Genomic DNA, 23,661 nt, shown 5'->3' with positions numbered 1-23,661 from the left:
GGGGAAGGTGAACTTTGGAGTCCTTTGTAAGTTGGTATCGTCGTCAGGGGTTGTAAATAGCAGTAGAACCGGTTACAACTAGATTCCTTTGTTATACACTTTTTAACAGAAACTGTCTTGGGAATATGGATTTTTGTCCATAACTATCGGGCCGTATGGATTGCGATTTATTCGCAATGACCGGAATACTGCGCATAAGAAACGGAACGTAACGGTACTAAACATTATACAGACGGATGTATGCAATGCTAACTAAGCTATGTGTGGTGCTCTAAACCTTTAACTATATTTTATTTAGTGTCAGTATGTTATTATGAATTTATGTGTAATAGTATGGCTGCGCTTCTGGTCCACTTTGTCACATAGACTCGGGTATGGAAACTTTATTTGCGCAACTCTGCGAACCAAAATGGCGGCCATACTATCCTAAAATGGCGTGTATGCAACTCGACTTTAACAGGCAGAATATAGAGCACAGGGACAGTTGGAGAGTCCTTATATAGGTTTTTATGCGCTTTATCTGTCAATGCCCCCTCATTGACCGCCATGGTAAGAATGGTTAACAGTTCCTTTTGAAAAAGAACGGTAGGATCATGGCGTAACTTCTCATACACAGCCACATCTGACAGCTGTCTGTAAACCTCAACTCTATACTCGCCAATGTCCAAAATAACAATGGCACCACCTTTGTCCGCAGGCCTTATGAGGATATCATCATACTGACTGAGTTGCTTCAAAGCTAGAGATTCCTCATGGGACAGATTTTTTCGCACCCGACCTGGTGCAGCCTGAAATCTGGACACAGACTGGTCCAGCAGGCGTCCAAACGTCTTGATAGAGGCGTTAGACGAAGGAGGGTCAAAAGATGAATGCGAGAGAGAGGCAGTAAACATAGTAACAGGGTCTTTAGCAGCTGAAGGAGGGGCATGCTGAAAATGCTCTTTAAGGCGTAATTTGCGCATCAAGCAATATTGATCACCTCGCCAACTGAACTCATCAAATGCATTGGTGGGGACGAATGACAACCCTCGGTTAAGGACAGCGATCTCGGTAGTAGACAGAACACGTTTAGACAGATTGAAGATTAATACTTCTTGGTGCCTTTCAGCCGCTGTGGATTGCGCCTGATTTCTCTTGTTTTGTCCACCCCTGTGGGTGGCCGGCCTTTTGTGGTGCTGCTGGAAGCCACGGCGCCCCGTTCCAAAGGGCCGCCCTGAGAACCAGAGGCCTCATCCGACTCGGAAAATTGAAAATCACTGTCGCTGACAGGGGTGGGGCCTAAACCTGTGTTGGTATTACGGCCACCTCGTTGTTGCCATGGTCTGCGGCGACGTCCTCTCGAGTCAGGTTTAGTGTTAGAGGTTTGTCCAGATAGCCAGGTATAGACTCTGTTGGTCTCATAGTCCATATCCACAGTCGCTTTTTTGTCACGTTTGAATTTGAGTAATTCTTTTTTATAAGAAAGGCATTGGTCATCCAACTTAGCTAAGATTAGCTGGATCATCCAGTATGGTAGTATGGTGGGTGCAGAAATCAGCAATTTTGTCTTTAGTAGCCCGGAGCTCATGGCCAGCCTCATCTATTACAAGCACCATGAAATCAAGTGCACAGCGGTTCAGGATTCCTACCCACTTGCGGACGAACTCAGGGTTCTGGCATCCTATAGTGGGTGAATTATGAACCCTGAAACCACGTGGGATACGTTTTGCACAATAATAATCGGAGAGTGTGGTGCCATGTAATAAGAAATCAATTCTCCGCCGGTGCAACTTGAATAGATGGCGATGTAATTCTTCAATATTAGGCATGTTTTCCTCAGTGTCGGCATCAGTGTCGACATCAAACAGTATCTCAGTAATTTCAGCCTCAGTGAACCTAAATAGTTCATCCTGTACACCAGAGATGTTTTGGCAACCAGGGGCATCCTGAGACATAGATGGGTCCGCGGCGTCCATCATGAAGGTAATGCAAATAGGGTTCCCACAGGTGGCAATAGAGGACCCAGTTATATGGTTGTAGATAAATAACAAGAACAAAAAAACTTTAACGGTAGGTGCCTTGCAACATCAATATCTTTACTGGAGCAGAGATATAACAATACAGGAGTCCAAATCAGCCGGCACTCAGTGTGTTCTCAATATAATAGGCCCCGGTGCCCGGACATAAGCAAATACAAATCCAATGGAGACAGCACTCAGGAGGCGGTTGTAAGTGAAGCAGAAAACGTCTGTATTAAAAGACTAGCTTTCAGGGTGTGACCCCCTTCATCAGGTACAGACAACAACAGTGACATATAACACTCACCTCTAAATAGTCACCATCAGCCTCGACCGCCCCCGCACGCTGCCAGCAGTTCCGGCGCACACACAGGAAGTGCGCGTCATCAAGTATCCGGCCAGTAGTGGATGTGGTTGCCTGGCAACCGAAGCAGCTTGTGTTTCACAGAACAAAGTGAAGACTCATAATCAGGAAGGAGCCGCTTGCAGGCGGCGAGGGGGGTCCAGGCTGTGGAAAACAAGGCACATTGTCAATACATATAAAAAAAACATAAAAACGGAAAGCAAATAACAAAGAAAAACATATATAAAAGAAACATATATATAAAAAAATTTATATAAAAACGTATATGCAAAAATGTACATGTGCATAAGCAGATACACATATACACAAAATTACATATATAAGACAAAAAGCTATTTTTAATGTCCAGCAGTCACCATCCACCCGCACTTAAGCGTGGCCTTCCACTATCTCAAATGATCAGGGTGGCAAGACTGGTCAGTGATCGTGATGTCCTCTCAGATCGGCTGGACCATCTGATTGGTAAATATCTGATTAGAGGTTATGATCCTGCCCTCTTAGCCGCTCAGAAAATGCAGGTCATGCAGATGCCACGCCAGACACTGCTTGAGCCCAAAAAACGCTCCACTGAGGATGTCATCCCGTGGACCAGTACATTCTCCACAGCCAGCCCTGTCCTCAGTTATGCGACTAAATCACTCTGGCCGATTGTTAAAACTGATTTAGAATTACCTGGGTTCCGTGCTTCTCGGCCTATGGCTGCTTTCAAGCGTGGCCCGAATTTGCGGGATAGGTTGGTTAAAACTGAAATTACCGGGATGGGTATTCCACGTGCCCCGAATATAGTTACATAGTAGGTAAGGCTGAAAAAAGACTTGCGTCCATCTAGTTCAACCTGGTATAGATATCCATTGCTGATTTGGTAGGTTCTGGTATTTTACAGACAAATTATATTTCTTATTTGTACCCATGGATGTTTTTCTCCAGTAAATGTTTGTCCAACTTTGCCTTGAACGCATTTAATGAGCCAGCCATTACCACCTCTCTGGGAAGAGAGTTCCAGAGTTTGACTGTTCTGACCGTAAAGAAATTCTTTCTACTAGCTGAAATCTTTTTTCTTCTAATCTATACTCATGCCCTCGCGTCCTAGATTCCTTTCTAGTAGAAAATAGGGTGTGTGACAGTTCCTTATATTGGCCCTTGATATACTTGTACATGTTGAGCATGTCCCCCCTTAAACGTCTCTTTTCTAATGTAAATAGTCCCAAATTGCTTAATCTCTCCCCGTAGCTTAAATTCTCCATTCCCCTAATAAGCTTTGTTGCTCGCCTTTGGACTTTTTCTAATTCTATGATGTCCTTTTTATAGTGTGGGGCCCAGAACTGTACTCCATACTCTAGGTGAGGTCTCACCAATGCTTTATATAGTGGCATAATTACCCTTGAGTCCCTAGTTTCCATTCCCCTCTTAATACATGCCAGAATTTTGTTGGCCTTTTTTGTAGCTACATTACAATGGGCACTACATCCTAGATTGCTGTCTATTTGGACTCCTAGATCCTTTTCAAGTATGGAATTACCCAGTTCCTCTCCGCTAAGGTTGTAACTTGCACACTGGTTGTGTCTCCCAAGGTGCATAACCTTACATTTATCTACATTGAACCTCATCTTCCATTTTTTAGCCCACTCATCTAGAATTGCAAGATCATTTTGAAGCATGGTGACATCTTCTGGTGATTTGATGACTTTGCTAAGTTTTGTATCGTCCGCAAAGATGGATACATTGCTGAGTAACCCTATCCCAATATCGTTAATAAAAATGTTAAACAAAATGGGCCCCAAAACCGAGCCCTGGGGCACTCCACTTAGTACCGGTATCATATCTGATACGGCACCATTCACAACCACTCTTTGTTCTCTATTACATAGCCAATTCCCTACCCATCTGCAGATATTTTCACCCAATCCTAGGTTCTCCATTTTATTAATCAATCTCTTGTGTGGGACAGTATCAAATGCTTTAGCGATTTCTAGGAAAATCACATCTACAGCATTTCCATTATCGAGGTTTTTGCTAACCTCTTCATAGAACCCTAGTAGATTAGTTTGGCATGAACGATTTTTCACGAACCCATGTTGGTTAGTACTGAGTAGACGGTGATGATCTAAATATTCCTGGATACCATCCCTTAAAAATCCTTCAAATAGTTTACCCACAATTGATGTTAAACTAACGGGTCTGTAATTAGCGGGATCTTCCTTTTTTCCTTTTTTGAATATTGGCACTACCTCTGCTATTCTCCAATCTTTTGGTACTATACCTGACGATAGTGACTTGCTAAAGATATAATGTAGGGGGGTAGCTAGTTCATCCCTTAATTCCATTAATACCCTCGGATGAATCCCATCTGGCCCTGGTGACTTATTTGTTTTGAGTTTGCTTAGCCTCAGTATTATTTCCTTCGGCGTGAAATCCACAATGAGATCTGGCTTATTTGTCCCGTTTGTGGTAAATGTTCGTTCCACAGTCTGCTCTCCCTTAGTAAATACTGATGAGAAGAACTCATTTAACAGTTTTGCTTTTCCCTTGTCCTCAGTAACACTTTTTCCACTAGTATCAGTTAGTGGGCCTATGTTTTCCTTAATTAAACGTTTACTATTTATGTATTTAAAAAACTTCTTTGGGTTGGTTTTGCTTTCAGTGGCTATGCACTCTTCATATAATATTTTAGCTGCTTTGATTACCCCTTTACAAGTTTTGTTTGATTCTTTGTATTTTGCGAACGCCTCCTCATTCAAGTTATTTTTATAGAATTTAAAGGCTCTGGTTTTATTGTTGATAGCTGACCTTACTTCTTTGTCCAACCATGGTGGCTTTTTTTTGTTGAATTTACCTTTAATTACTTTAGGAATGTATTCAATAGTTAGTGAATCAAGCACCTTTTTTAGAGTATCCCACATTTCCTCTGCATTTTTTCCCTCCATAACCGTTTCCCACCCAATTCCTGTAAGGGCTTCCCTGAATAATTCAAAGTTCGCTTTTCTGAAGTTTAGTATTTTTGCAGATCCTTTTTGATGTAATTTACTGAAGTTGATTTCCAGTGAAACCATATTGTGATCACTATTCCCTAATTGTTCAATTACTTTTGTGTTTGAAACTAAGTCTGTGTTATTTGTTAATACTAAGTCCAAGAGCGCCTCATCACGAGTTGGAGTTTCTACCGTTTGTGTAATAAACTGGTCTTTAAGTAAGCTTAAGAACCCATTGCTTCTTGCTGATTTACCTGTTTCGTTTTCCCAATCAATGTCGGGTAAATTAAAATCCCCCATAATTAATACCTGACCCTGATTTGATGCTTGTTTGATTTGGTTTAAGAGAAGAGACTCTTCCCTTTCATTTATATTTGGTGGTCTATAGCATACCCCTATTATAAATTTGTTTTTTGGTTTCTTATTATTGTCGGTTATCTCTGCCCACACTGTCTCTGAGTTGTCGTCTTCCAGGTCTGTGCTCATATTTTTCTCACATGATGTTAAGTTATTATTTACATATAGGCACACACCCCGCCCCTTCTATTTTCCCTGTCTTTCCTGTAGAGTGTATATCCCTCCATGTTTAATGCCCAGTCATGCGACTCATTACACCATGTTTCTGTAATACCAATGATGTCGTAGTCATCCCTACTGATCACCGTTTCAAGCTCCCCGATTTTACTCACTAAGCTTCTTGCATTAGCCAGTAAGCATTTTAATTTATGTTTATTTTTAGATATGGCTCTAATATTGTGATTAGTTTCACCCCAGGACCCATTTGAATTCTTTACTAGCTTCCCCTTTCCCCTCTCCCCTTCAATAGACTCTCTACAGGCCTCCCCACCATGCACACTGCCTGCCCTCTCCATAGTTCCGGGAATTCTTCCTCTGTCATTCCCTCCTTCCCGTATACTAAGATCATCTGTACCTAAGAACTGTAATGGGGTAACGTGACTGTTACAACATAACATTTTATTACATGACATTCCTGATGCACCCTGAGAGTTACCCCCGATTTTACCCTTGTTATGTCCCAGGGCTTTGTCTATGTCTCCGTCCCCCCCCCCATCTCCTTCCCCCATATGATTCCTGATCCCAGTCCGGCGTCTCTCCCTGATGGTCCCATAATGTCTTGCTGCCCCCACCCCCCCCCCCCCCCGTCGCCTAGTTTAAAATCTCCTCCAACCCTCTAACCATCCTTCCCCCCAGCACCGCAGCCCCCTCCTCGTTCAGGTGCAATCCATCACGGCAAAAAAGATGGCGCCTGACCGAGAAGTCCGCCCAGTGTTCCATGAACACGAATCCCTCTTTCCTACACCAATCCTTAAGCCACACATTTACCTCCCTGATCTCCCTCTGCCTCCCTGAGCTAGCGCGTGGCACTGGTAATATTTCCGAGAAAATTACCCTAGATGTCCTCGCCTTTAATTTCTTACCTAATTCCCTATACTCTTTCTTGAGGACATCCCACCTACCATTGACTTTGTCGTTGGTGCCGATGTGCACCAAGACCGCCGGGTTGCTCCCAGCCCCTCCCAACAATCTGTCGACTCGGTCCGCGATGTGCCGTACCCGAGCACCCGGGAGGCAACAGACCGTGCGGCGATCGCGGTCCCGATAGCAGATTGCCCTGTCTGTTCTCCTAATGATGGAATCCCCTACCACCACTATCTGCCTTGGTACCTCACTAACTGTAATCCCATTTGAGCTAGAGGGACCGCTCCTCTGGTTGCTAGAGGGAGCCGTCTCCTCCAGCTCCGTCATTTCGTCTCCATCCTCCCCCGAAACTTCGTCCAACCGGGCAAATTTGTTCGGGTGTGATAGATCCGAGATGTCGTTCCTGTCCCTCCTGTCCCTCTTGTTTCCCCTTCTAACCGTGACCCAGCTGGCTACCTGATCCTCCTCCTCCTCTACCAGTGACCCCATCTGCAACTCCTCCACCGTTCTATTAAGGCTTTGCTCAAGATTGGAAATATCCCTCAGTCGCTGAACGGTCCGCTCTAGATCAGTGACCTGGGCTTCCAGGGCGGACGTTCGCTCACATCTCGTGCAGATGTATTCGCACTGGGACTCCACCTTTAAAGCTGCTGGTTGTTATAGCTGTTTAAATTGCATCACTTGTAATCACATGATCACCTGCAAAAGTTTTAAACATCCACATATTGATAAGGAATATCAAATCCTCCATGTAGTGTCATGCTGTACTGCATTCGTGGTATATATTATAGTGTGCCCCTGTGGGCTTTACTATGTGGGCCAGACCACTTGCCCCTTCAGAGTGCGTATGGGGCAACACAGATCGGCGATCGACCTGTCACTACGTGGCAGGAACATCGACCAGCCTGTGGCGCGCCACTTTAAAACGTTGTGTCACCCTTTGGCATCCCTCAAGTACTTTATAATCGATCACATTAAAGAATCCTTGCGCAGAGGTGATCGTGCCAGACAAATCTTGAGACTTGAATCCCAATGGATTCTTAGATTGGATGTAACTCGTCCACGAGGTCTAAATGATAAGATTAATTGGAATGCCATCATGTAACTATGCTTGTTGTAAATAGCTTTTTGTCTTATATATGTAATTTTGTGTATATGTGTATCTGCTTATGCGCATGTACATTTTTGCATATACGTTTTTATATATATTTTTTTATATATATGTTTCTTTTATATATGTTTTTCTTTGTTATTTGCTTTCCGTTTTTATGGTTTTTTTTTATATGTATTGACAATGTGCCTTGTTTTCCACAGCCTGGACCCCCCTCGCCGCCTGCAAGCGGCTCCTTCCTGATTATGCGTCTTCACTTTGTTCTGTGAAACGCAAGCTGCTTCGGTTGCCAGGCAACCACATCCACTACTGGCCGGATACTTGATGACGCGCACTTCCTGTGTGTGCGCCGGAACTGCTGGCAGCGTGCGGGGGCGGTCGAGGCTGATGGTGACTATTTAGAGGTGAGTGTTATATGTCACTGTTGTTGTCTGTACCTGATGAAGGGGGTCACACCCCGAAAGCTAGTCTTTTAATACAGACGTTTTCTGCTTCACTTACAACCGCCTCCTGAGTGCTGTCTCCATTGGATTTGTATTTGCTTATGTCCAGGCACCGGGGCCTATTATATTGAGAACACACTGAGTGCCGGCTGATTTGGACTCCTATATGTATATATGTGTATATATATGTATATATATATATATATATATATATATATATATATATATATATATATATATATATATATATATATATATATGTGTATATGTGGAAATATAGGATGGGAAAGATCCCAATAAGGGCACTCACCAGGATTCACGTAATGACAATTTATTTTGTTCTTTTAATGGTGATCCATTACCAGTTAGGTTATGTAGGTCTACGTTTCGGCCACTAGAGGGCCTTTCTCAAGACACCACAGCTTTTGACGTCCACACAGCTCAGAGGTCAGGATACACTGACTCTGTTCCTCCAGCTCCCTTATATAGCACTGGTAGATAGTAGAATCTAATGCAGCTGTGTAGGGAGGTGACGGAAGCCCCACAGTTACATATTGGATATATCACATGATAATCACGGCACCTCTGATAGGTTTAAATAAGCCGAGCTGAAAAATCCAAAATGGCGTGCGTTCCACCGGGTAAAACAGTGGTGTATAGTCGTTATAGGACGCTCTACACCACGACCATTGGTGGTGGATATAGCGTTTTCCCCTCTGAGCATGATAGCTAGGGGTTTACAGTATTGTAAATCCTTTAAACTGGCGTGATCTGGGCAGTAATTGCGGCCAAAAAAATGGGCGTGCGTGTCACTGAGATGTTCTATTGCTGCTATAGCAGCTCACATATGGCTGTGCGTTCCAGCTATGCAAAAGCAGATCAGACTAGTTATCGTGTGTTCAGATATTCATAATTGGGATGTTATATTGCTTTCCTATATACACCAGTTGGTTATGGATTAAGGGCTTATATATTTTATCATGCACTATGTATCATTAGGGTGCCCTGATTAATGGCAACTATGTTTAGATATAAAAGGAATACAATGTCTTACATATAAGGGAGTGGGGTCAGAGGTCAGTTCACAGAGTATAAGCAGTAACAATGTGTAGGTACCATCTTATAGTGATTACGTTTTTTTGTGTTTTATATACATATATACATGAAAGAAATAATAAAAGAAAGAAAAAGAATAACACATAAAATTGGACATGAATCTCTCATTATTATGATGATTAAATAGGTCCATATGACCTTATTTTTGCTCCAATCCTACTTTATGACTGTACAGTCCATCTAGGTTGCTATTGCATTTTTTATATATCGTTGGTGTAATTCACCATATAATCATGTAGCCGTCACAAGACAAAGAATCTTTGTATAGAGCGTCTCATAGAAAGCAATTTAGGGGATTATTTTCGTTTAGACCCCTTGGGGCCACAGTGTCTAGATTATAGATCCACTGGGCTTCCCTTTGTTTCAGAGCCTTTACTCTGTCAACACCCCTTGGGGGTAGAGGGATGTGGTCGATCAGCATTGATTTTATAGATGCCACCTGGTGTCCAAATTCCATGCAGTGTTTGGCCACTGGTTTATCCGTTTTACCGGTCTCGAGTGCAAGTCGGATGGTGTACCGGTGGTTGGCCATGCGGTCACGAAATGGTCTGGTGGTCATCTCCACCTAATAGGATCCACACGGGCACACCAAAATATAGATTACAGACGCTGACGTACAGGTTAGGCCAGTGGTTCCCAAACTGTGTGCCGTGGCTCCCTGGGGTGCCTCGGGACACTTGCAGGGGTGCCCCAGGTTGGTGGTCCAGGACCAATTCAATTTATTTATGGTTAATTATTTATGGGCAAAACCAGTGCTGGAGGCTGCCAATCATAAAATGTGTACAAACAGAAGCAAATCCTGCCCATTAGCACATAACTGACCCTAAGAATCGCATATAAACACAATCTAATTCAATGTTTTTGGGCCTAGGGGTGCCGCAAAAAAATTCTGATATGCTAGGGTGCCGTGATTCAAAAAAGTTTGGGAACCCCTGGGTTAGGCAATGTTTTATTTTTATGCGTCTTCCGAAGTGTGACATACATGTCATACATCCCTTGAACCGTACACAACCTGGTTTACACTTATAGGAAATTGAGTAATAATCCGACAATGTCTGGAGGAACAGAGTCAGTGTATCCTGACCTCTGAGCTGTGTGGACGTCAAAAGCTGTGGTGTCTTGAGAAAGGCCCTCTAGTGGCCGAAACGTAGACCTACATAACCTAACTGGTAATGGATCACCAATAAAGAAATTGTCATTACGTGAATCCTGGTGAGTGCCCTTATTGGGATCTTTCCCATCCTGTATATATTATTGGGACACACTGTGTTGCCTTAAAGGAGCACCCCCTCAATTTTCAAAAGTCGGCCGTGAGTGCAGAATCTACAAAGAGATATAAATATATATATATATATATATATATATATATATATATATACACAAATACACAACTAGGAGTGACTCTAGTCGCGCCACACAGAAGGCTGCTGTTCTAAAAAGACCCCCCTGTTAGTGGGAGACAAATAGGTATGGATAGTAGGATGGATAGAGAGCGCCAGAGGTTTCCACCACCTTAAGTGCAGTAAATTAGATGTATCAGATATACAAATGATCAAAACTTTTCTTGAAAAATTGACATATTTTATTAAAACGTTTATAAGAAAACGTGTGGTGTCTCAGTTCTTTTGAAGACGGTAACAACCCGGGTTGTAAAGGGTTGTTACCGTCTTCAAAAGAACTGAGACACCACACGTTTTCTTATAAACGTTTTAATAAAATATGTCAATTTTTCAAGAAAAGTTTTGATAATTTGTATATCTGATACATCTAATTTACTGCACTTAAGGTGGTGGAAACCTCTGGCGCTCTCTATCCATCCTACTATATATATATATATATATATATATATATATATATATTTTATATATATATATATTTTTATATATATATATATATTTTTATATATATATATATATATATATATTTATATATATATATATATATTTTTATATATATATATATATATATATATATATATATATATATATATATATATATATATATATATATTTATATATATATATATATTTTACAAGACCGGCTTTCCATTTTTTTTCTGCCCCCTCTCCCCCGATAAAGAGTTGCTTTCTTTCTTCATTCTGTACCCAGTGGGTGGCACCCTTTATGCTCTTTTGCTTAACCCGGTAGCCCCCGCCCATCTGGGACTTCAAGGTATCTTCTATCTTCAGGAGCTCTTCATTGCTCTTCCTCCGCCGTCTGCCTCTCCACCTATTATTAGCTGATACAAGATGGCACGGCGATGGTGTGGCAAGCCCGGATTGGCCAAAAATACTGCAGGAGGCATCTTATGTAAATAGATGCCAACTTCCGTGATCCGCTGTATTGGATCACTATGGGCGGTATTCAATGAGAATACCTGCGAGGTGCAGCGAATCCTTTTTAGGATTCGCTGCACATTCGCCACGTTCCGGAGCCGGCGGGCTCCGGTATTCAACGTGTCAGGGGCTCGCTGCCCCTGACTGGCGAATATGAGCTCCTGCGGCGATTGCCGCAGGGAGCCTGAGGACGGTGGCAGGCAAAGAGATAGAAGTCTCTCTGCCTGCCCCAGAACTTTGTGGGGGGTAGGTGGGCTCCCCGGGTGCCAGGCAGCACAGGCTGCCCCCCGGGGATGCCAGCAGGGGACCGTATATTCACTATACCCGATCGTAACGATCGGGTGCAGTGAATATATGAATATGTAATGAGCGGCTCGACTCCGCTGACACCAAATGTAAAAAAACAAAACACTTTATTTTAACCCCTTCCCGACATTTGACGTACATTTACGTCATGGCCGGGATGTACTTCCCGACGCATGGCATAAATGTACGTCATGGCTTTAAACTGTCACCGCGTCTATAGACGCGGTGACAGTTTAAACATGTATGCTGTCCCTGACAGCAGACATGTCCCTGCATGCCCAGGGGGGGTGGCGATGCCTCCCCCCCGTCGGCGATCGCTGTGATTGGCTGTTCAAATGTGAACAGCCAATTACAGCGTTTTCTGTGTACCGGCGAATAACGTTCGCCGGTGACACAGGGATCGGTGGTGATTGGTGCTGTAAAGTACAGCACCAATCACCACGGGGTGTAAGGGTGACACTGGTGTCACCCCACCTCACCCCACCCGCCCCCAAAGGCCGTGATTGGTTCGTCGGACCGACGGACCAATCACAGCCATGGAGGGTGATTTAAACTAACGGTGACTGCACTGCAGACGCCATTCCGGTCTGGAATTGCGTGCAGTGCGGTCACCGTGCCTATCTGCCGTGATATACTGACCTGATCCTTGCAAATACTTACCTGATCACCTGATCACTGCTTGTAGCGTGCTGGATGCTTCCTGGATCTGACTTCTTGTGACTTCCTGTGTTGTGCTGCTGCTGCTGCTGCAGTGTGATAGAGTTATAGATAGAGAGATAGAGAGAGATAGTGACAGAGTGTGCTATATTTTGTGTCTGCTGCCCCCCCCCCCTGTTGTGCTGATCAGTATATCTGTGCTGATCAGCAACTTTTTGGGGGTGCTGGGTTTTTTTATATATATATATATATACAGCTGTGCTGCGTGTGCAACTGACTGCTGCCCCCCCTTTTGTGCTGATCAGTATAAATTAACTGATCAGCAACTTTTTGGGGGTGCAGTGCTGCTGCTGCAGTGTCATAGAGTGATAGATAGTGAGAGATAGAGAGATAGAGAGAGATAGTGACAGAGAGTGATAGAGAGTGCTATATTTTGTATCTGCTACCCCCCCTTTTGTGCTGATCAGTATATCTGTGCTGAACAGCAACTTTTTGGGGGTGCAGGGTTTTTTTTTATATATATAACTGTCAGTGCTGCTGCTGCAGTGTCATAGAGTGATAGATAGTGAGAGATAGTGAGAGATAGTGAGAGATAGTGAGAGATAGAGAGAGATAGAGAGAGATAGAGAGAGATAGAGAGAGATAGTGACATAGAGTGATAGAGAGTGCTATATTTTGTGTCTGCTACCCCCCCTTTTGTGCTGATCAGTATATCTGTGCTGATCAGCAACTTTTTGGGGGTGCAGGGTTTTTTTTTTATATATACCTGTCAGTTGTTGCCAGTTGCACTGTCAGTTGCACCAAAGGTTGTGCACCTGCTGCCCCTCACTGGTAATCAGTGTCGCATCACTGATCACCTTTTTTTTTTTTTTTTTTGAGGGTGCTGTGGGGTCTTTTTTTAATTTTTTTTTTTACACACACTGTGATTTTGTGGGTGTCCTGTGGCCACTGTGCGCTGATCAGTGACGTACATCACTGATCAGCTTTTTCGGCACAGGGTTGATCTATTTTTTTTTTTTTTGATCAAATTCCTGTTGCCTTTGAGCGCTGTTCAGTGACGTTACTGACCAACATCTGTGCTCAATTTTTGGCGCAGGACCTTTTTTTTTTTTTCTGCACTACATACACACTACATACCCCCCCCCCCCCCCCCCCCCCCGGGTTGAAATAAAGTTTGTACCCCCCCTACACTATACACGTGTTGAAACATTTCACTACCAGAAACACAAAAATAAAAATGTCATCCCAGTCATCCAGAAGAATGTATTCAGCGGAGGAGGCATATGCCATTCTTGCCTCTGACTCTGACACAGCCAGTGAGGCAAGCGGGGAATTTGAAGGATTCATCTTAAGCTCCTCTTCCTCCTCAAGTGATGAGGGACCCCCTCAAAGACGCCCCCGTAGAGCAGCTGAGACCCCCCCCAATAATTGATCTCGTATGGACCCCACCACCAGACAATTTTGAGCCCCAGGTTCCTGAGTTTTTGGCCATCCCAGGAATCCAATTTGATTCCACAGGTCTCAGAGAAATTGACTTTTTCAAATTATTTTTCTCTGATGATTTTATAAATTTAATGGTGGACCAAACTAATTTATATGCCCAGCAGTTTATTGCTCAAAACCCCACGTCATCATTTGCTAGGTGGACCCCTGTAGATGCAGTAGAGATGATGACGTTTTGGGGTCTGGTGTTTCATATGGGCATAGTAAAAAAGCCAGAAATTAGGCAATATTGGAGTACAGATGTTCTGTACAGCACCCCACTTTACCGTATGGCCATGACCCGGACTCGTTTTGAGTTAATCCTTAAATTTTTGCATTACAACGATAATGCACAGTGCCCACCCAGAGATGATCCCACCTTTGACCGGCTATTCAAAGTCAGGCCGGTCATTGATCATTTCAGTGCCAAATTTCCAGAGATGTACATCCCAGATAAATTCATTTGCATAGACGAGTCCCTTATACATTTTAAAGGAAGGGTTAAATTCCGCCAGTACCTTCCCAGTAAGAGGGCAAGGTATGGCATAAAAATGTATAAGCTGTGTGAAAGCACCTCAGGGTACACTCACAGGTTTAGGGTATATGAAGGGAGAAGGATTCAAGAATTGAACCGCAAGAATGCCCCCCCTCCCTCTTAGGTGTTAGTGGAAAAATTGTCTGGGATTTAGTGCACCCCTTCCTGGATAAAGGTTATCACCTCTATGTGGATAACTTTTACACTAGCATCCCCCTGTTTAAGGCTCTTGGTTCAAGAGGTACAGCAGCTTGCGGTACTGTGCGCAAGAACCAAAGAGGCCTCCCAAAAACGCACATTGCCAAAGTAATGAGAAGGGGTGAAAGCAGGGCACAATCCACCGAAAATATGTTGTTGGTCAAATATAAGGACAAGAGGGATGTCCTTATACTGACAATAATTCACGGAGACAGTACCACCTCCGTCCCTGTACGAGGTACCAGTACCCACACCTCAAAACCTAATTGTATCATGGATTACAATAAGTACATGGGCGGAGTGGATCTTTCAGATCAGGTACTGAAGCCGTACAGTGCCCTGCGGAAAACAAAAATCTGGTACAAGAAGCTGGCCGTGTATATCATCCAGATGGCACTGTATAACGCTTACGTGCTATTCCGTTCTACCAGCCAGAGGGGGACATTTATGCACTTTCAAGAGGAAGTCATAAAGAGCCTAATATTTGGGAACCAGCAGGCAGAGGGCCCCAGTACTTCTAGTACTGGCCCCCGTATTGTACCAGGGCAGCATTTTCCTGATGAAATCCCCTTCACTGGAAAAAAGGGCAGGACACAAAAAAGGTGCAAAGTTTGCTATAAAAAGGGAATAAGAAAGCAAACTATTTTCCAGTGTGACACTTGCCCCGAGAAACCCGGCCTATGTATAAAGGAGTGTTTTAAAATATACCACACATCTATGGATTATTAGGTTCATCATTTCACCGTGCTTCGGGGGTCTTGCTAATGCCACATAGCACCCACCATTCATTCCACCAGAATCTGAGCCGCAAAATCCAAAAATCACTCCTTCCCTTCTGAGTCCTGCCATGCACCCAACTGGTATTTTTTGGTCACATGTGAGGCATTGCCGTACTCGGGAGAAATTGGGGCACAGATTTTGGGGTGCTTTTTCTCCTTCATACCTTATGAAAATGAAAAATTTTGAGCCAGAACTGCATTTTTGTGTAAAAAAATGTAATTTTTCATTTGCACAGCCCAGTTGTATCAAAATTGGTGAAACCCCTGGGGGTTTGAAATGTACACTATACCCCTAGATGAATTCCCTGAGGGGTGTAGTTTGCAAAATGGGGTCACTTGTGGGGGGTTTCCACTGTATTGGTGCTTTGGGGGTCTTGCTAATGCGACATAGCACCCACCAACATTCCACCAGAATCTGTGCTGCAAAATCCAAATATCACTCCTTCCCTTCTGAGTCCTGCCATTTTTTGGTCACAAATGAAGCATTGCCGTACTCGGGAGAAATTGGGGCACAGATTTTGGGGTGCTTTGTCTCCTTCATTCCTTGTGAAAATGAAAAATTTTGAGCCAGAACTGCATTTTTGTGTAAAAAATTGAATTTTTCATTTTCAATGCCCAGTTGTACCACAATTGGTGAAACCCCTGGGGGTTTGAAATGTACATTATACCCCTAGATGAATTCCCAGAGGGGTGTAGTTTGCAAAATGGGGTCACTTGTGGGGGGCTTCCACTGTATTGGTGCTTTGGGGGTCTTGCTAATGCGACATAGCACCCACCAAAATTCCACCAGAATCTGAGCTGCAAAATACAAAAATCACTCCTTCCCTTCTGAGTCCTGCCATGCACCCAAATGGTATTTTTTGGTCACACATGAAGCATTGCCGTACTCGGGAGAAATTGGGGCACAGATTTTGGGGTGCTTTGTCTCCTTCATTCCTTGTGAAAATGAAAAATTTTGAGCCAGAACTGCATTTTTGTGTAAAAAAATGTAATTTTTCATTTGCACAGCCCAGTTGTATCAAAATTGGTGAAACCCCTGGGGGTTTGAAATGTACACTATACCCCTAGATGAATTCCCTGAGGGGTGTAGTTTGCAAAATGGGGTCACTTGTGGGGGGGTTCCACTGTATTGGTGCTTTGGGGGTCTTGCTAATGCGACATAGCACCCACCAACATTCCACCAGAATCTGTGCTGCAAAATCCAAATATCACTCCTTCCCTTCTGAGTCCTGCCATTTTTTGGTCACACATGAAGCATTGCCGTACTCGGGAGAAATTGGGGCACAGATTTTGGGGTGCTTTGTCTCCTTCATTCCTTGTGAAAATGAAAAATTTTGAGCCAGAACTGCATTTTTGTGTAAAAAATTGAATTTTTCATTTTCAATGCCCAGTTGTACCACAATTGGTGAAACCCCTGGGGGTTTGAAATGTACATTATACCCCTAGATGAATTCCCAGAGGGGTGTAGTTTGCAAAATGGGGTCACTTGTGGGGGGCTTCCACTGTATTGGTGCTTTGGGGGTCTTGCTAATGTGACATAGCACCCACCAAAATTCCACCAGAATCTGAGCTGCAAAATACAAAAATCACTCCTTCCCTTCTGAGTCCTGCCATGCACCCAAATGGTATTTTTTGGTCACATGTGAGGCATTGCCGTACTCGGGAGAAATTGGGGCACAGATTTTGGGGTGCTTTGTCTCCTTCATTCCTTGTGAAAATGAAAAATTTTGAGCCAGAACTGCATTTTTGTGTAAAAAATTTAATTTTTCATTTTCACTGCCCAGTTGTACCACAATTGGTGAAACCCCTGGGGGTTTGAAATGTACATTATACCCCTAGATGAATTCCCAGAGGGGTGTAGTTTGCAAAATGGGGTCACTTGTGGGGGGCTTCCACTGTATTGGTGCTTTGGGGGTCTTGCTAATGCGACATAGCACCCACCAAAATTCCACCAGAATCTGAGCTGCAAAATACAAAAATCACTCCTTCCCTTCTGAGTCCTGCCATGCACCCAAATGGTATTTTTTGGTCACACATGAAGCATTGCCGTACTCGGGAGAAATTGGGGCATAGATTTTGGGGTGCTTTTTCTCCTTCATACCTTATGAAAATGAAAAATTTTGAGCCAGAACTGCATTTTTGTGTAAAAAAATGTAATTTTTCATTTGCACAGCCCAGTTGTATCAAAATTGGTGAAACCCCTGGGGGTTTGAAATGTACACTATACCCCTAGATGAATTCCCTGAGGGGTGTAGTTTGCAAAATGGGGTCACTTGTGGGGGGCTTCCACTGTATTGGTGCTTTGGGGGTCTTGCTAATGCGACATAGCACCCACCAAAATTCCACCAGAATCTGAGCTGCAAAATACAAAAATCACTCCTTCCCTTCTGAGTCCTGCCATGCACCCAAATGGTATTTTTTGGTCACATGTGAGGCATTGCCGTACTCGGGAGAAATTGGGGCACAGATTTTGGGGTGCTTTGTCTCCTTCATTCCTTGTGAAAATGAAAAATTTTGAGCCAGAACTGCATTTTTGTGTAAAAAAATTTAATTTTTCATTTTCACTGCCCAGTTGTATCAAAATTGGTGAAACCCCTGGGGGTTTGAAATGTACACTATACCCCTAGATGAATTCCCTGAGGGGTGTACTTTGCAAAATGGGGTGACTTGTGGGGGGGTTCCACTGTATTGGTGCTTTGGGAGTCTTGCTAATGCAACATGGCACCCACCATTCATTCCACCAAAATCTGTGCTGCCAAATCCAAAAATCACTCCTTCCCTTCTGAGTCCTGCCATGCGCCCAACTGGTATTTTTTGGTCACATGTGAGGCATTGCCGTACTCGGGAGAAATTGGGGCACAGATTTTGGGGTGCTTTGTCTCCTTCATTCCTTGTGAAAATGAAAAATTTTGAGCCAGAACTGCATTTTTGTGTAAAGAAATGTAATTTTTCATTTTCACTGCCCAGTTGTATCAAAATTGGTGAAACCCCTGGGGGTTTGAAATGTACACTATACCCCTAGATGAATTCCCTGAGGGGTGTACTTTGCAAAATGGGGTGACTTGTGGGGGGGTTCCACTGTATTGGTGCTTTGGGAGTCTTGCTAATGCAACATGGCACCCACCATTCATTCCACCAAAATCTGTGCTGCCAAATCCAAAAATCACTCCTTCCCTTCTGAGTCCTGCCATGCGCCCAACTGGTATTTTTTGGTCACATGTGAGGCATTGCCGTACTCGGGAGAAATTGGGGCACAGATTTTGGGGTGCTTTGTCTCCTTCATTCCTTGTGAAAATGAAAAATTTTGAGCCAGAACTGCATTTTTGTGTAAAAAATTTAATTTTTCATTTTCACTGCCCAGTTGTACCACAATTGGTGAAACCCCTGGTGGTTTGAAATGTACATTATACCCCTAGATGAATTCCATGAGGGGTGTAGTTTGCAAAATGGGGTCACTTGTGGGGGGGTTCCTAACTTTTAGCATCTTATGGTGCCTAGAAACCTACATGGTGCCTAAAAAATAATCTCATAAAAAGGAGGCTCCAAAATCAAGTAGGTGCTCCTTCTATTATGAAGCCTGTGGTTTGGTCAACGTGCACACTAGGGCCACATATAGGATATTTATGAAAACAAAAGAATTGGGGGAATCAATTTTTAGTCACATTTCTCTAGTAAAATCTACTGTGTTCCTTAGAAAAATGTATTAAAATTGCAAATCTGCAAAAAAAATGAAATTTTGAAATTTCACCTACACTTTGTTTTAATTCCTGTGAAACACCTAAAGGGTTAACAAACTTCCAAAATGCTGTTTTGAATACTGTGAGGGGTGCAGTTTTTGAAATGGCATCATTTATGGGGTGTCTCACATACAAGTCCCTCAAAGTCACATCAGAACTGAACTGGTCCCTAAAAAAATCAGTGTTTGAAATTTTCTTGAAAATTTGAGAATTTGCTATTCATATTTTAAGCCCCCTAGTGTCCAAAAAAATTAAAAGGAGGTTGAAATAATGATGGCAACATAAAGTAGACATATGGTCTATGTTAGTTAATAACTATTTTGAGTGGTATGATTATTTGTCTCACAAGCAGAAAATTTAACATTTTGAAAATTGCAAAATTTTCCATTTTTTTTACAACATTTTGGTATTTTTCACAAAAAAAAACAGACTGTATCGACCAAAATTTATCACTAACTTGAAGTACAATGTGTCACGAGAAAACAATCTCAAAATCACTGGGATAAGTAAAAGCAAAAAAAAGTTATCCCCACTTAAGTGATACCTGTCAGATTTGAAAAAAAGGGCTCTGTCAGGAAGGCAAAAACAGGCTGCGGCGGGAAGGGGTTAAAAGTTCACATTCCACTTCACCATAAAAAGATAGCGATTGCTACTCGGTGAATCATGGCGAAAAAAACCTTCAAATGTATTCGCCATCTGGTCATTGAATAGGGTGATTCACCGTTTTTTTGTCAAAAATTCGCCAAACAGCACAAATTCGCCATAAAAACATGGCGAATCAGGCTCATTGAATACCGCCCTATGCGTGAACATCGGTCATCTGAGAAGCCCTTCGGTTAGTTAGGATGGACATTGTTTACACGCAGCTTAGGCCAGTGAAGGAACGTCCAGGAAACTCATCGGATGCGCCCCCATTTTCTGCAATGCTGGTGTGTTGATCATAAGGAGTACTATAACTGTTGCTGCAGACAATGGGCCAGATGCACTATGCTTCAAAAGTGATAAAATGGAGAGTGATAAACAGCCAGCCAATTAGCTCCTACCTGACATTTTTCAAACAAAGCCTGTGAGATGGCAGATAGGAGCTGATTGACTTGCTGTTTATCACTCTCCATTTTATTGCTTTTGAAGCTTAGTTCATCTGGCCCAATACAAGAAGTACAGATCCTACACGTGCTAAGATCTGAAAACATTGGAGATAGACCTAAACATCGGGTTTGTGTATACCTCTGAATCTGGCCTTCAGCTAATTTCACATTACTAACTAGCACATGTAGATGATTTGTGCCACTAACATTTGGCTATGTATGTGAGTTAATATGTTATGAAAAATTAAGTGCATGAAAAATATTACATTTCGCAATTCATAGATTTATTATATTGGAGACAATAATTGTGGTTGGCTGTACAATTCGTAAATGACTTGCCTTGTGGTTATTATTGGATTTTGTTTTTGTAATTTACAGTCTGAGACATAGAGCTTCTGCATTCTTTATTATTTGTCTGTCATAGTGAAATCAGTTAGCGCTTGATAGGCTTTATTGCTGTACTGCAATGTAGAGTTCATTTCAAGTTAGACTAGAAACATCCCCCCAACCCTAAATTTGTTTGACAGCACATTTTAAATGCACCACTTTTCTCAAAGAACACCATGATTTCTACATTTGTACTTAGATTCTCTCTTGACACTAAACACTAAATCAGATCTTTGGTATCGACACAAAGATATGAAAATAATGACTGCGCCCAGACTACTGCAGCCTATGGATACACCTTGAGGTTCCCAAACCTCAATACATATACAATCCACAACAAATAGTGTTCCAAAATAGCGCTGTAGTCTCCTCTTTAGAGATATGTAAATCTCAATCACCACAGGGATGGAATTGAATCTCCCTCCTTCCGTCCAGTCGTTCTTAAAGACAACCACAACTGACCTGGGTAAAGTTCCCTATGTGCCCGTAATGGTTTCTTTAAGTTTCCACAACCTCTGCCTGCATGAGTGACGATGTCAGATAAGTACGATCATCAGGGGTCCTGATGATCGTACTTATCTGACATCGTCACTCATGCAGGCAGAGGTTGTGGAAACTTAAAGAAACCATTACGGGTACATAGGGAACTTTACCCAGGTCAGTTGTGGTTGTCTTTAAGAACGACTGGACGGAAGGAGGGAGATTCAATTCCATCCCTGTGGTGATTGAGATTTACATATCTCTAAAGAGGAGACTACAGCGCTATTTTGGAACACTATTTGTTGCAGATCTTTGGTATGTATAAGTATTCCTGTTAAATTGTCAGTGCCACAAGCCAGGCCATCAATGAATAAGTTGGGGGGGGGGCACGGCTGATAACTCATATTACACTTAACTACAGCGCTTGATGGCATGCAGTGTCACAACGCACATCATGCATTACTGGAAAACTGAAGTAGAATCAACCATGGACTCGACCCTTCCAAACTCTAAAGTACTGATTAAGAGTTTTTTTGCTGCTGCAACTGCTTGAATATTTATTGCGTAGTTACGTCTGTGAATTTCTGCTAATGCTAGTACCAGCCCTTTCCCACGTGTACAAGTGGGATACTCCATACCCAGAAAATGGACCATCTCCATGAATCTTAATAGCCATGTCCCAGTCACTTCCCAGGAATGCACAGCACATTTCTTTTACATTTCAGATACCGTAGGGTAGATGTCGCACACCTTGAGGAGAGAGAAGGTGAACAAAGATAAAGAACCAACCAATCAGCTTCTAACTGTCATTTTAAAGGCTGTGTTTGAAAAATGACAGTTAGAAGCTGGTGTGTTGGTACTTTATCTCTCTCCACTTTATCTTCCCAAGCTTTGATAAATCTCCCTTAATGCTCAGTCACAACCTCCGCTCAGTGTACACACACACAAGGATTTCCAATGATATGAGTGAGCATGATCATCCATTGTGGAGGTTGTGAAAATTCAATGGAGAAGGTATGTCTAGCACTCAAGCAGCATACAGCCCACTACATCCTTTGATGTAAAGCTGGGTACACACTAGATGATATGTTGAATGATCCAGCAGATCAGACCGACATATTGGGCACATGGTCTTATGCAGGCATGTCGAAACTGGCCCTCCAGCTGTTGTGAAACTACAATTCCCATCATGCCTTGCCACAGTTTTGCTATTAGGAAATACTAAAACTATGGCAAGGCATGCTGGGATGTCCATGGATGATCATGCTCACTCATATCATTGGAAATCCTTGTGTGTGTACACTGAGCGGAGGTTGTGACTGAGCATTAAGGGAGATTTATCAAAGCTTGGGAAGATAAAGTGGAGAGAGATAAAGTACCAACACACCAGCTTCTAACTGTCATTTTTCAAACACAGCCTTTAAAATGACAGTTAGAAGCTGATTGGTTGGTTCTTTATCTTTGTTCACCTTCTCTCTCCTCAAGGTGTGCGACATCTACCCTACGGTATCTGAAATGTAAAAGAAATGTGCTGTGCATTCCTGGGAAGTGACTGGGACATGGCTATTAAGATTCATGGACATGCCTGGTCTAATGTGTACCTATGGGTCATCAACCAAATCCCCGTCAGCCCTACATGCACTAAGCCAATAAGGGATATCATTAGCGAGGGCCATGTTGTTGAATGCAGCATGGCCGCTGCTCTGTTCCTGCCCTCATTGGCAAGCTTGTGTGCAGATGTTGGGCTTAAGGCGCACCGCTATTTACTACATGAGTCCTATCCCTCCAAGCTGTTCCCATTTCAGAAAAGATTCCTAATTGTATGGGACAGTGGAACAGCACCTCCTTGCTGTATTTTATTTCCCAATCATCTTCTAGCTGGCAGATCATTTTACACTCTCCCATGCCTGGTAATTAATCTCCCGCTCCTCACATTCCCCCTCTTGCTGTTTATCTCACTCTTCTTGTCCCCCTATAAAATCCCTGCTGCCCAAACAGAGCAGCTATCCATTCCAGTGAAGTCTCAGTATTAGGGTACTGAGCTATATATTCTGAGCAGTATAAGCTAAGCTTTATATAAGCCTACAGTTTTCACACCTGAGACATCATAAATAATTGTATTTCTATAGTGTTTTTATCCAACAGGACTCAAGGCACTTTTAGGGTTCTGATCAGAACTGTGATTAATGTGAGAAAGTACATAAAACAATGAAACAGGGCCACCACATATGTAGCT

The sequence above is a fragment of the Crinia signifera genome, chromosome 6 (genome assembly GCF_055691185.1).
Source record: "Crinia signifera chromosome 6, ASM5569118v1, whole genome shotgun sequence".
In the NCBI taxonomy this organism is placed as follows: Eukaryota; Metazoa; Chordata; class Amphibia; order Anura; family Myobatrachidae; genus Crinia; species Crinia signifera.
Note: the sequence above shows the minus strand (reverse complement) of the source record.